Genomic DNA, 15,307 nt, shown 5'->3' on the forward strand with positions numbered 1-15,307 from the left:
AGAGTGTTTCAAGCATTCTCATGCAGACACAAGTCTTGTGCTTTCAACCTGACCAATGAGAGAGTACTGACTGTTTATCCAATCTGATTGGCTCAGTTCTGTACATGTCACCAATCAGGACACAGATCAAGATGCAGATGCAAAGCAAGACTTGGGTGGCTAACAGACTGTTGGTGTTTGTTCTGAAAGGTTGAAGGCAGAACTTTCACTTCGAGGACACCAGTGGCAGAGGCAGTACCTACAGAGAGTGTGTGAAGCCATGAATATGGAGAAGGGGCTTCTGATTTACTCAAACAACACCAGGTATAGCTGATTGACTGTTTTTCTTCCAAGCCACTTTTGCTTTAATGAGACCCACACTGTTCTCTTTGTTTTTCAAAACAACTTTGGAGTGGGGATTTGACCACCAGTCCTTGTTCCTACTGGCTGACTAATGAGGATCCCAAGCCTGGATTCTGAGCTACCTAGGACTCTGTTCATCACTCTTTTCTCTAAAGAGTCTGTGCCAGCTGAGACACCCAGGTCCCAAGACAATGGACTTCCCCAGGTTGACCACAGTTCTCTTCTGTGTCCTCAGTGGCTTGTTTTAGGTTCCCTCAAAATTTACATTTTGTCTCTGTCATGTAAAGTAGCAAAGTCATCTGCATTTGCAGCTGTTTTCTGGTAATTGATTAAATTGTATTATTGAAGCTATGGGCATTGTAAACTTGTATCCTCTTCATATGTTTATTTGTCACCTTTTATGTTACATTTGTCCTTCTATTCGTCAGTAATGAACTGACCTTGAGCATGAACAAAGCCGGTTTCAGTGCTGTTGAACTTGCGGGAAAATTTCAAGCAATTTTAATAAGGATTTAATAAGGATTCTCATGTACATAGATTGCTGACTTATAATTCCTTTTTATTTTATATTTAGATTATTTTCCTCTATTTACTTATTTATCTACAAGTGTATTACAACACACACTTATGAAAGTCCAAAATAATTTGTGGATGGAAACCAGGGTATTATTTCCAACAAGTGGGATCAAGGGAGGAAAGCTCAGATCACCAGGTCTTGTAGTAGGCTCCTGTAGGCTATGTAGGACATGTTGGAAAGTGGCTCTTTCCTTCCTTCTCATTGAATACTTGGACAAATATTAGTGCTGATTCTTTTTAAAAGTCAGGTAGAATCTGTACATAAGGGCATTCATACCAGTCTCTTATTTTCTTGACATTTTATCATTGAAGGTCTATGCAATGTATTTTGATCATTTTCCCCTGCCCAATTTTCTTCAAGACTCTCCTATCTTCTCCTATCATCTTGGGCTATGATCTTATACTCTTTATATTTTAAAAAAAGAAAAAAAATTAAAATAAGGAATTAAGACCTATAAAATGTCCCCAGAAAAGGACAATGAGTCTAAATGTCTACTACATTTCTATTAAGTTGAGTTTGTATTTGATAATGATTCCAATACATGTAACCTACCAAGAGGAGTGGTTAAGTTTCCTAGTGAGAATCCAGTGAAGGAAACTGTTTCTTCTTTGTCATCAGGAAACAAATGCTGATGTTTTCCTGTTTGGGGATGGAACCCTGTTTTTACTTCCCATTTTCAATGACAGCGCCCCCATCTGACTTTAACCTTTGTATGCTTGTGTGTATTGCTGCAGTCTCTTTCAGTTCTTGTGTTCATCAATTTCCTTGTTTCCTTGAAATCTTCTATTACATATGGCCATGAGTATCTTTCTGCCTCTCTTCTGACTAGCCCAGCTTCCTGAAACTTGAGGGAAAGTTTTCTCGAAGCTTTCCAACTTGGACTTTGTATTACAAAACCTCACACTCCCTCTTCATTGCTGTAAGAATTGGGGTTAAATGCATCTCTCACTAGAAATGGCTTCACTGCTGTGTGCTGTTTGAAACATTGATCTTTTTGTGTAGCAGTATGTCAACAAAAATCATTTTGTTCACTGTTTTGCTGTAGCAAAATCATAGTAGCAGTTTATCCTGTACCTATGACCTTTCTACTCAGTTCCTTGCCCACATGAGCAGTGTCAGTAATGGTGTCCATGTCCCGGAGGGACCTAAAATCCAATCAAAAGGTGACTGGTTACTGCTATTTTACTTATTACAATATTGCATCAGTCCATTATGCAAGTGGGTAACTGTTGTCCTAGGGTTTGTAGCTGGGTGATGTTGGTGATTATCTTTTTCTTCAGTAGAATGCAGAATACATTTCTCTATCATGAGTGTCAGTCAGCAGGGCTGAGTCTTCTAGGAGTTGAAGCACCATATTGACTCCATATTGGCTGATATACATGAGTTTTGTATTCAGCAATAGTGCAAAACTATAATGTTTCATTATAGCAATAGTCTTGATAGTAGAGGTGAGCATTGTGGTTCTCATGGGACTGGTTTTCTGATAAAGAAAAGAACCCAATGATGTCAATGAACTCAAATGATTTTTTTGTATTTTTCAAAGAATATTGAACTATCATGTTTATTACTAATCTGCATACGATTTTATATGCTATCTTTTATTTTCTGAGAGATTACATATGTGTAAAAATTTGCCATTTGCTCCATGTTCATAATTTATGGGAGCATACTTTTTCAAAAAGCTTACAAATGAAGAATCAGAGCACCAGTGTAGTCAGGGACACCATGGATACCCAACCTACAAAATCAATTTACTGGTATTCATAGTGGCTTAAAGAGGTTAGGGAGCCTGTGGGCTGGGGGTCTTACCTAAATACTGTGTATATATGTAATTTCCCATAACCTTGATGTTACTCTTGGATTCTTAACAGTGGGTAAGGTGGTCACGAATGCTTCAACATAATTATGGTACATTTTCCTCCTTTTAGGTTTTGATTTCAGCTTTGATATGATAGTATGTGCACAATTTTATAGAAGCATATTATGCTGTGTTTCATTGATGTCCCTGGGAGACCTGCCCTTTCCTGAGGGGAAATGAAAGAAGGATAAATCTGGTAGAAGAGAAGGGAGAACATGGAGCAAGGCAAAGAGTGAAAACTCAAGTCAGGGCATACCATATGAGAGAAGAATTAAAAATTTACATTACCATTAAAAAATAGAAAGATAATAGCACTAGGAAACTTGAGGAATTGTAATGAGAAATGTGCTGACATTATTTATTACTAAGTAGCCTTTTAGTTATATCTCTACATAGAGAATAGAGAAACCTTGGAACATTGGCTTCTGTAGCATGAGGGCCTGCTTGTTTTGGTTTAAGTCTTCCCACCAGGTCCCATAGCTGTTTACTCCCAGACAAAATCACACAGAGTCTACATTAGATATAAACTGATTGGCCCATTAGCTCAGGCTTCTTGCTAACTCTTATAACTTATAATAACCCATTATTCTTATCTATGTTAGCCACATGACTCGGTACCTTTTTCAGTGGGGCAGGTCACATCTTGCTTCTTAGGTGATTGAGATAGAACTGTGGAAAGAGCTTCCTTCTTCCCAGAATACTTCTGTTCTCATCTCTTTGCCTCTACTTCTTATCTGGTTGTTCCACCTATACTTCCATCCTGGGCAATCAGCGTTTATTTAAAACAAGATTGACAGAATACAGACATTCTCCCACACCACTTCCCCCTCTTTTTATTTTTAAACAAAGAAAAATATCCATAACTCATTTCTTGGGAATGTGGGCATAGTATTCAAGGCTACTTCCGGCTGGTTGGGGGTGCTGATAATCTTATGGGGACCTAAAAAGAATTTAGAGTTAGAATCATGTCCTGACTAGAGCATCCTATGACACTTGATCAACTCAGGCTACAGTCTTGATCCGCTCTAGATGTCGAACTCAGAAGATGTCTGGGACATCTGTTCCTACCAGAGATTTCTCAGGTGGTCTTCCTTGATCAAACCTGATTTTTCTTAACTCAGAATGAATCCACAATCCCTCATTTCCCGTGGAAACAAAAGCAAAATCTCTTCTCCAAAGTAACATACCTATTGACTTCAATTTTGAAGTCAAGATATTTTCAAAATATATATCTTGGATTAGTTTAGCAAGATTTATAAACAAATATTTTTAGCAGCTGTTACTTCTTCAACATTAAAACTATTCAAAGAGAGCTTTACAACATACAGTATCAAGATTCTGTGTGTAGTTTTCATCTTTACATGGCTTTCTTTTAACCTTTATTTCTTTTATTTTTACTTTTAACTTTTGGCTTTTGAAGACAGGTTCTTTGTGCAACTTTGTCCTGGAACTCCCTTGAATTAACAGCAATCTGCCTGTCTCTTCCTCCCTAGTACTGGGATTAAAGGTGTGTGCTACTCACAGAGATCTATCTGTCTCTGCCTTCCAGGCATTGGGATTAAAGGTGTGTACCACCACACTCAACTATTCTCTTTTTTTCTTTTAAGGACTTTAACCTTTAGCCAGCATATATTTTTTTAACACACTGTAAAACATTTAGAGGTTTTCTTCATCTTTGAATCTCTCTTTACTGCACGTCTCTCTTTTTTCTGACCACATGAGTATTTAATTTGCTAAGCACTATAGCTAGAAAAAAGTCGTGGGTGGCCTTGATGGCTGGATCCAGCCCTTTCCTTAACTTTCTGCAATTCTAGCCTCATGGCGGAGGTACCGACTGTAGCCATGTTTATTGTCACAACTCTATGGCATTTCAAGGTTCTTACCAGCAAGCAAGCTGCAACAGTTTGATCACAAAACTACAATCAAATCTCCTAAGTTGGACTGCCTGCCTGAAAGAGTCAGAGTTTGCCCTGGCACAATCACCCAGAAAGCCAGTGGCATTCAATGTTGTAACAAACTCCAACTTAAAACCTGAGAGGTCTTAAAAAGGATTCTCTGAATGTGGCTTGCCCGGAGTCTTTCTGAAAAGCCATTGACAATGACACTGGGACTTGTTTCCTCTGCATATACAGGATTTTTTGGGATCCAGTCTGTTTGGATACTCACCTTCCTGGACCTGGAGGGAGGGGGGAGGAACTTGAACTACCCACAGGGCAGGAAACCCTGACTGCTCTTAGGGCTATGTTAAAGCTTTCCTTTTTGTTTAAACAGAAAAGAAGAAATGGTGGAGGATGTGTTGCTTTCATTGGTTCAATAAAAAGACTGCCTTGGCTTTTTGATAGGGCAGAAACTTAGGTAGCAGTGAATGTGGGGTGAATGGAATGACATCAAGTACTACAACTAGAACTTCAATACAATGAAAGGAAATGTAGACAGGCCTGATATATAGCAGTGTTTGTATGAGATCTGGACCAACAGGGCTAATACTTACAAGTTCATGTGTATTCCATTCTGTCTTGCAAACACCCACATATAATTATTTGCTTGTGTTAGCTGTATGCATCTGCTAACTGCAATACCATATGAACTAAGTTGTAAAATTCTGCTCCACACAACCATGCTTCCCAACAGGCACTGCTCAGCGAGAGCCCCAGCAAATACAGCAAGAAATCAGGTCGACCTCGTTCTCTCTTGTTCTCAGGCTCTTTTATTCCTCTCTCCTCTACTCTCTCTCTCTCTCTCTCTCTCTCTCTCTCTCTCTCTCTCTCTCTCTGTTTCTCTCTGTCTCTCTCTTTCTCTGTCTCTCTCTTTCTCTCATGTGTGTGCGTTTGTGTAGAATTTGGATATTCAGGATTGTGGACATAGCAGGCGCTTACATCTCCTTGTTTGCATTTGGATTTGGCTGTAGGGTAGGCTATATCTAACTGAATCTGGTTTATATCCATGTACATGAAGCATTGCCTATGGAGGGGAAAGTGTCAGGAACTGACAGCATGTCTGTCCACATCACTGCAGTTACATGTACAATTTCGTGTATTGAGATTCCTCCTGTGCCCAACATTTGTTGTTCGGTAAAGGAATATACTGCACACACAACACATAGACAAACATGCACAGGACAATATTCTATGTCTGTTCTGGCATTTTCAACTTCACAGGCAATGTCTCACATACATGGACACAGATCAGATTAAGCTACTTATGTCCTCCCCTACATCCAAATCTACACACACACACAAATAGATGAAAGCACCTGATGTGATCCCAATTTTGAATAGCTATTTATACACACAAAAGCATATATGAGAGAGAGAGAAAAAAAGAGAGAGAGAGAGTGAGAGAGAGAGAGAGAGGAGAAGAGAGAGGAGAGAAGCAAAAGTACCCGAGAGCAAGAGTAAGAATATTTTGTTTCTTGTCTTGTAGGTTCGCCCTCAGCCATAGTGAAAGCCCCCAAACACACATGCCATATTGTAATGCTACATTTCCCATTTCGTTACAACCAAAGTCTTCTTACCAGGGATAAGCGTCAAGCTGTGCATGATCTGCCCACTGTTATGACCACGAATATCCAATGCATGATTAAGTACGAGGTACTGCTCAGAATCCCCTCTTTTATAGTCATTGACACACACATATACAAATATGGGAGGTAATGTAATGTAAGGTAGTCCCTACCTAACAACTTAAAAAACAAACAGCACAATACATGCACCACACACACACACACACACACACACACTTTCAGGTAATTATGCACATACCAATATACAAACACACCAGTAAATATCAGGGTCTTCATGTTTTCCTCTCATAGAAAATTCTACATACATATGAATCTTACATAAATTGGTAATCTCTCTCTCTCTCTCTCTCTCTCTCTCTCTCTCTCTCTCTCACACACACACACACCTACATACACACAGATATTGACACACATATATGTGCATACACCCAAATACACATATATCATTACACCCAGATCTTGGCTCTGATATTCACACATACACATGCATACACTCATGCAGATCTTAGTTTCGTCTCCACTTATGCACGTGCTGTTTCTCCTACATAAAAATGACACATAACACAGTGTCACGATCAGCTAGGTATTCACAGTATTCACAGTCTTCCTATATACAAGTGGCTTATACATTTATTATCCTGATACTGCTAGGTTCCCTATTCCTATAGTGAATTTCCAACAGATACATATAAGTCTACTCAACTGGCCCTCTGACATAACTCTTACCTACCACCAAAATCACACATTATCACGATTAGGTGTTATATCCTCCTCTGTACACACTACCCTACAACCATAACCCCATATTTATACAAGGCATGTGTCAGGTTTTGCCATATCTCCATCTGCACAGAAATGGTTAGGTATAAATCCCACATGGGACACTCTCTTATATCCAGAAACAGACACACATACATCAGACACAAGCACACATACACCCACACAGATGGATATATGTCAGGGTATTTTCAGTATCCTCTCTCTTACAGGTGAAGTCCCATACTCAGGCCCAGGTTTCTGGTCAAACTGTCATCCATTCCATTATACAAACCACATACACTGGATTAGATCTCAGGTCATCATAGGTACCTCCTTTCATTATCTAGGGCTCAATATGCAAACATGGGTAACCGATCAGTATATCTAGGTACTCCAAACCTAGTTATGTTGCTTACTACCTATACACACACACAAAACACTTGCATGTAATTATGCACATACTAATACATGAATACACCAGTACATATCAGGGTCTACTTGTTTTCCCCTCAAAGAAATTTCTACATGCACATGAATCTTTCTTAAATTGATAAGCTCATCTCTTTCTCACACTCTCTCTCTTACACACACATACTTATACACATATACACATTCATACATACACACAGATATTGACACTCACATGTGCATACACACAAATACACATGTATACTTACACACAGAAAATTATACACATACACACACACATACATGCATACATACATCCAGATTTTAGAGTAATCTTCTCTTAGGCATATATTTCTCCTCCAAGAAAATAACACACAAAACATGGCGTCAAAATCAGGTAGGTATGAGATACCATTTTACACCGGTCAGATTAGCTAAAGTCAAAAACACCAATGATAGCCTATGCTGGAGAGGATGTGGTGAGAGGGCAACTCTCATCCATTGTTGGTGGGAATGCAAACTTGTGTAGCCACTGTGGAAATCAGTGTGGCGGTTTCTCAGGAAACTGGGAGTCAACCTCCCTCAAGACACAGCAATTCCACTCTTGGGAATATACCCAAGAGATGCCCTATCATACCACAAAAGCATTTGTTCAACTATGTTCATAGCAGCACTATTTGTAATACCCAGAACCTGGAAACAACCTAGGTGCCCCTCAATAGAAGAATGGTTGAAGAAGGTGTGGAACATATACACATTAGAGTTTTACTCAGCGGTTAAAAAACAATGACGTCTTGAATTTTGCATGCAAATGGACGGAAATAGAAAACGCTTTACTGAGTGAGGTAAGCCAGACCCAAAAAGAGGAATATGGTATGTATTCACTCATAAGTGCATTCTAGCCATAATTAAAGGTCTTTGAGCCTATTATTCGTGATCCTAGAGAATCTAAATAAGAAGGTGAACCTGAAGAAAATCATGCAGTTATCCTCCTGGAAATTGGAAATAGACAAGACTCCCAGGTAACCTCGGGTGCTTGGGGAGGGGTTGTTGGAAGGGGAGAGGGTTAGAGAGAAGGGAGTAGGGGAGGAATGGGGAAAGCTCGGGGGACTGGGATGGGGGGGGAGGGAGGAAGGATGGATATGGGATCAGGGAAGAATATATCTCAACTAAGGGAGTCATTTTAGGGTTTACAAGAGACTTGATTATAAATGGGATCCCAGGTCCAAGGAGAGATCCCCAGATTGTTCTCTGAACAGAGGAGAGGGTGCCTGAACCGGCCTTGGCCCATAACCATACTGATGAATATTTTGCTTATTCCCAACCTTCTTATATAGAAATGTCTAATACGCTTATTTCCTCATACTGCTAGGTTCCCTACTCCTGTAGTGAATTTCCAACAGATACATACAAATCTACTCATCTGGTCCTAGGACATACCTCTTCCCCACAACTAAAATCACACATTATCACAATTAGGTGTTATATCCTGCTCTGTACACACTACCCTTCAACCATAACCCCATATTCCTACATGGCACATGTCAGGTTCTGCTTATTATCTCCTATCTTATTGTCACATCTCCATCTGCACGTACATGTTAGGTATAATACCCCACATGGTACACTCTCTCATATATCCAGGTATAGACACACACATATATACAGACACAGCCCACATACATCAATATGTGTCAGGGTATATTAGGTATCCCCTCCCTTACAGGTGAAGTCCCAGACTCAGGCCCATGTTTCACATCCTACTGGCAACCCTTCCATTAACCAAACCACACGCACTGGATTAGGTCGAAGGTCATCATAGGTACCTCCTTCCATTATCTAGGGCTCAATATACAAACATGGGTATGTGATCAATAGAGCTAGGAACCTGAAACCTAGGTATGTTGCTTACTACACACACACACACACACACACACACACACACACACACACACACGCATCCACACACACACACACATACACACACAAGCAAAGAATCATAAATATCTTCATGCCCATGTTTCTGGCTCATCATTTCTATTCCTCCCTGCTGGGAATACTGCATAAAATGTGACTACTTGTATGTTCTACTAGGTACTAGCGAACAACTCCTACCTCACTTGTGAGCTAGATGTTAATTTCCATAGGTATCTTGGACTCTAACCAAAATCCCACACAGGAATCCGGGTACTGGTCCTCCTTTGTTTTCCATCTCCTGTAGCCTAAGCCTTGTACACAACATGGCTGTGTTAAAATCTACCATGTATTTGTTCCCACACCAAAGCCTTACAAACAAGTACATACACAGTTCAGTTTCAGCTCCTACTAAATGTCCCCAACCCTACAGAAAATCTCACTTACACATTTGATCAAACTATCCAGCCATCCCAGGTAGCTTCTCCCCTATCTCCTCTTCCATGGTTTATACTTACATATGAAGAATAGAAGCTAAGAACAGTCTACGTAAAGAACTTTCAGATGAAACCAGACTCTCTGACTGTGTCTGACTGAGAAACCATTGATAAAGGCTCTGGGACTTGTTTCTCCTGCATGCAGTGGCTTTTTGGGACCCTAGTCTATTTGGATGCAAAACTTCCTAGGCCTGGATGTAGGGGGGAGAACCTTGGAGTTCCTAGAGGGCAGGGTTCCCTGCCCTCTCTTAAGGAGGAAGGGGGAGGGAGGAGGGTGAGTGGGGAAGTGGGGGGGAATGGGAGGAAGGGAAGAGGTGTAAATTTTGAATGGAAAGAAAACCTTTTGCATTTGTCTTTCTGAATGTGAACTCACTCACCCAATATAATTTATTCCTAATCCATGAAATTTCCGAGGCTCACTCACAATGAGGATTAATATGCTAACTTTGCAGTTGGTGACCAGTTCAGGATTCACTTTCTTATTTAATCCTGTGTGAAACCCAAGCCAACTGTGGGTGACATCATCCATTCAAATTTGTTTGAAGTTCTATATGCAAACTGAGCAAGTGGTAAAGTGAAAGCAGTAGCCAGATGCATTTTTGTTTCCTGCCTCAGTTTCTGCTGAAACTTCCCAAGTTACACAGTCTTTGATCAGAACTTGTAAGCCAAATAAATTCTTTCTTGCCAACATTGTTTTTGTTTTGTCATGATGTCTATCAGCAATAGAAAACTTAGTGGGTCAGTATCCCAAGAGAGTCCTCAACCTTCAGCTTTTAATGCTGCCTCCACCTTGTAAATGCCAGGATAACACTCGCTAGATGAAAAGAACACTGAAGATGAGGTAGAGGCCTTGGAGAAACCAAATCCTTGACTAGACAAATAAAATTCAAGATTCAGGATATTATTAAGGAAGCTGATGAGAAAATGTATCTCCAAGAAGACAGACATGAGAGATTTTGGAGAAGGAGTGTAGAAAACCAGAAATAAGGCACTTGATGAATACAGGCCAAAGGAGGAATTTGACTATTTTTCGTATTCAAGAAGTTAGGTTTTCTCTATGTCACAAGGATAGGTGTCAGTCCCTACTGAGAGAGGCTAAACCATTCTCCTCCTGGAATAAGCTCGCATATAAGTCATTCAGTCCCACGTGGTCTGTGTTAGACACATGAATGAATGAACATAGCTAAATGGACTCGATAGCTTAGAAATAAATATATTTATATATGTGTACAAAACCATACATATACCTGCATGAAACTCATGTAAAAATTCATAATTTGAGCAGGGATACTTGGAGTCAACTGAGGCCCAGGGGAGAAAGAAAGTGGTAGGAGAGATTTAGATGCAGTCTCTATGTGTGTTCTTCTCAAAAACACATGAAGTCTAACATCTTCAAAGAATTGGTAGCAGGTAGGACAGGAATAACAAGGAAAAAGAAAAACTACACACTGAAATTTGAGCATTCTTCTAATAGTGTTTTCCCAAATTATTAGGAAATATATGAATGAAATACATTTTGGCATATGCTACAAACGAGATACAGAAATTTTTGCATTAAGAAGACCTATCACAAAAGCAATCTAAGGAATGAGGAAAGTCAGTATGGAAAATAGTGGTTTTGACAGGTACAGAAAGCAAAGGTCCACATACAAATGCACGACTAGGTAATATATTATACTAGGTAGAGTCACTGTTGCAACAAATGCCATACTTACATCCAAAAACTCTGTCAGTTATCTGACCTGTTGAGTATATCAATACTCCATGATAGCTCCTATAAGGCTCGGTGAAGCCTCTGAAATGCAGATATTGCCCTGCAGCTGCCCCACGTACTACTAGGTGTAAGGCTCCATTGACCCCCCAAATACCTCACATACATACTCATTTGGATGCAGATTGGACATCACACCCCACACTACCAACCTATTACAACAAGCCTTAACACACCTTGATTGATACCAGGTCACACATAAACTAATACATACTTAGGAGTATTGTGCTTGGCCTGTCTCTCTATTCCTCCACTCTTCCCTCTGACATACAGTGAAATTCATCAAACACTTTGTACATACCACCACCCCTGTGTCCATACATCCAATCCTAGGTATCGGGTCCTGATTGAACTCCTATATCCTATTGACAGCTGAAAGCCTATGATGGGAAAGTCTTTCCCAGTTAGACCTTGCATAGTTTCTAGAATTGAGAGTGCTATACCCCGTTCCTCTGCAGAAGACACACCTACATTGCTAGGCATCAGTTCTGCTGGACTCCTTCCCATGCTACATCATGTTCAGGGTCTCACTATCTACTTCTAGCAACTGGCCCAGGCTGTACGTTAACCACTTCCTAAACCACAGTGATGTATACACTGTAGTACATCAGATTCACTTAAACACCAGCCTTCATCCCACTGGCTTTCTATTTAAGAGATCAAGCTTGGCACACACTTTAACCCCAATATACACTACTGGATAAACCAGCACTGCCATTGTTAAGACTCTATTGGACACAGCTATCATAGACATCAACAAGTTTCGTGGTATAAGGAACAATTTACCACTTTGTGATGATTTCAGTCATGCATATTGCATGTATAGATCTTTTCTACTTTCCATTCACAAAGATATTAATTTATATTTGTTTCTCTTATGGGTCACATTGTTACTGAGCTTCCCTAGGATCATGGACTATAGGCGCATTATCCTTTGCTTTATTATTAGTATCCATTTATGAGAACGTACATACCATGTTCATCATTCGGGATCTGGGTTACCTCACTGAGGATAGGTTTTTTTCTAGTTCTATTCATTTGCATGCAAATTTCAAGATGTCATTTTTGGAGGCATTGAGTAGTACTCAATTGTGTAAATGTACCATATTATTTAAATTCATTCTTCAGTTGAAGGATAAGTCCTCTGATTTGGGGTTGGTGAACATCTTTTCTCATATAGTAGGCTGCCTTTTTGTCTTATTGACTGTGTCCTTTGCTTTACAGAAGCTGCTCAGTTTCAAAAGGTTTCATTTATTTGTCATTGTTTTCAGTGTCTGAGATACTGGTGTTGCATTTAGGAGGTAGTCTCCTTTGTTCATGCATTGAGTGAGAGAAGGGAGGGTGAAAGCAGAAAAGAAGGGCAGAATAGGAAAGGTAAGAAAACTTGAGGGAACAGGATATTCGAGATGGGGGAAAGACGTTATGGAGAGCAAAGAAAGAGATATTTTGATTGAGGGAGCCATTATTGGGCTAGTAAGAAAGCCAGCACTAAACACAGTCCCAGAATGACTCAAGCTAAAACCCTAATCAATGGTGGAGAGGGTGCATAGGTAGTAGAAACTTTATGACATGGATCCTATTTAGGGAGACTTAGGACACCGGAGAAGTGTTCTTGAAGGAATCATAGTGATCTTAGCTGCCCATTTCTCCTTTCATTTTTTTGGTTCTTGGCTATCCTCAGGTGAACAGTACGTTTGTAGTAAGCCCTAACTATGGTGGATTACTCTCCATAGTCATTAAACAATAGTCTTGAGCAATCATAGGCTGAAACTTCTAAGACACTAAGGAAAAATAAACATTAATTTCCTTTTAAGTTCACTATTTCAAATGTTTTTGTAAGTGCCATAACGTAAATGCAATGACGAAGTCAGATTTTTACTGGGAAATTCAGAAGATGTTCTGATAGTAATTTAAAAGTCACTTTTCTAAGGTAACTATCTTTGAGTAGCTACTGGAATTAAGACCATTGGCATGTTCAAGGACATCACAGCTAGATTATTGTTTGATTATTTACTTGAAGGAAAGACTTACCTCATACACAGAAAGTGACATTACAGAGTACCACATGGCATTGCTCAGGGTCTGTAACCCCAAACATACAAATTGTAAGAAGTAAACAATTGGCAAACTCTTAAGGGCCATTTACAGATAGAAGTATTCTTGGAAGATTTTGTAATTAAAATATTACTGTACACTTATTTATCAACAACAGTATATTTTTGCATCATCCCAAGCATTGCACAAATTTATTCTAAAACCAGACATTGTATCCCAGCAGTACATAGGAAAAATGTGAACATCTAGGTTCCATGAATAGTTCTTGATTTAATAAGACATGATTGATTCTGTCTGCTTTTAGCCTATATAACTCAATTCATTATTTGTTCTGGAAAATTCTTATCATAGGAAAACTTAATCAAATATATATATTTGATTAAATATATATATATATAAATGTATATATATATATATATACAGTATAAGATATTGAGATTGAGACTGAGTTTTCTGAATCAAACTCTTCTGAATAGTTTTTGGTCTGGTGATTTATCTGTTGACAGCTTTTGTTAGGGAAAGGAAGTAAGGAAAACAGTATATGGTAGAATGATAAAACGTAGCAAGGATATGGTCCAACAGGAAACTAACTTAGTCGCCTATAAGAAGGTCTTTTAAGTTCAAATTATGAAGCAAATTAGTTATACCTTGAGAAGAATCAGATTGCATTTCAGACTCCTTGTTAATCATTATCAAACTTGGTGAAGGATAATATTCTTTGAGATTCTTTTCTCTGAGAACAATTATACGGATACAAGCTATCTTGTTTGTTATCTGCCACCATGAACAAAGGTGTAAGACATTAGTCAGGTGGGCCTGGCCCAGTCACAACAGTTCCACCAAAGTATCTATGCATAGTTACTTCATTTATTGTTTCCTAAATACTATGTTCTATTTTTAATATTTTGAATTAGGGAATATGAACTGATGATTTTTTTGTTTTTGTGTACTTTGGTTTCCTGCAATCAAACCTTCCCAATTAAAACATAAATACAATTATATATAATATATATGTATATATATATATATTATATATATATAACTTTGAATGGATAAGATAAGGCCAGTTTAACTGAAACCTAGATACTGAATTTATAGCAGTTTGCCTGATAGCTTTAGGATTATGTGTTTATATAAGGTCTTTGATTAAAGAGCAATTTTAGGGAAATATTTTAAATATAAACAACAGTAATTTGAATTGCATACTAAGAAGACTACTGACTTAGAATAAAAGATGCGTTTATGATAATAAGCACAATGCCATTTTTAGCTGAGAAATTTCCAAGTTAGTGAAAATATAACAGAAATTAAAGTCAGTTGTTTGCATTTGTTTATTGTCTCCAACATACATAACATAACATTTGGTAATTTTGAGAAATAAATGCAGAAAGAAGATACTTTCTGCAGTTTTGTTCTAACTTGTGGAACAAGACAATGAAAAAAAAGCTAGTTTTAGAAGGCAATAAGTTTTAGAAGGCAATTAAGAAACTAGAGTAAAAAGTTGGACGCTAGTAGATGATGGGTGTGAACAAAGGAAGGTTTTAAATCAAGGGAGCTTTAGAATGCATTCTGAGAATATTCAAACTAAAGAGAAATCCAGGTG

Source organism: Myodes glareolus, chromosome 13 (assembly GCF_982192425.1).
Source record: "Myodes glareolus chromosome 13, mMyoGla1.1, whole genome shotgun sequence".
NCBI classification, from domain to species: Eukaryota; Metazoa; Chordata; class Mammalia; order Rodentia; family Cricetidae; genus Myodes; species Myodes glareolus.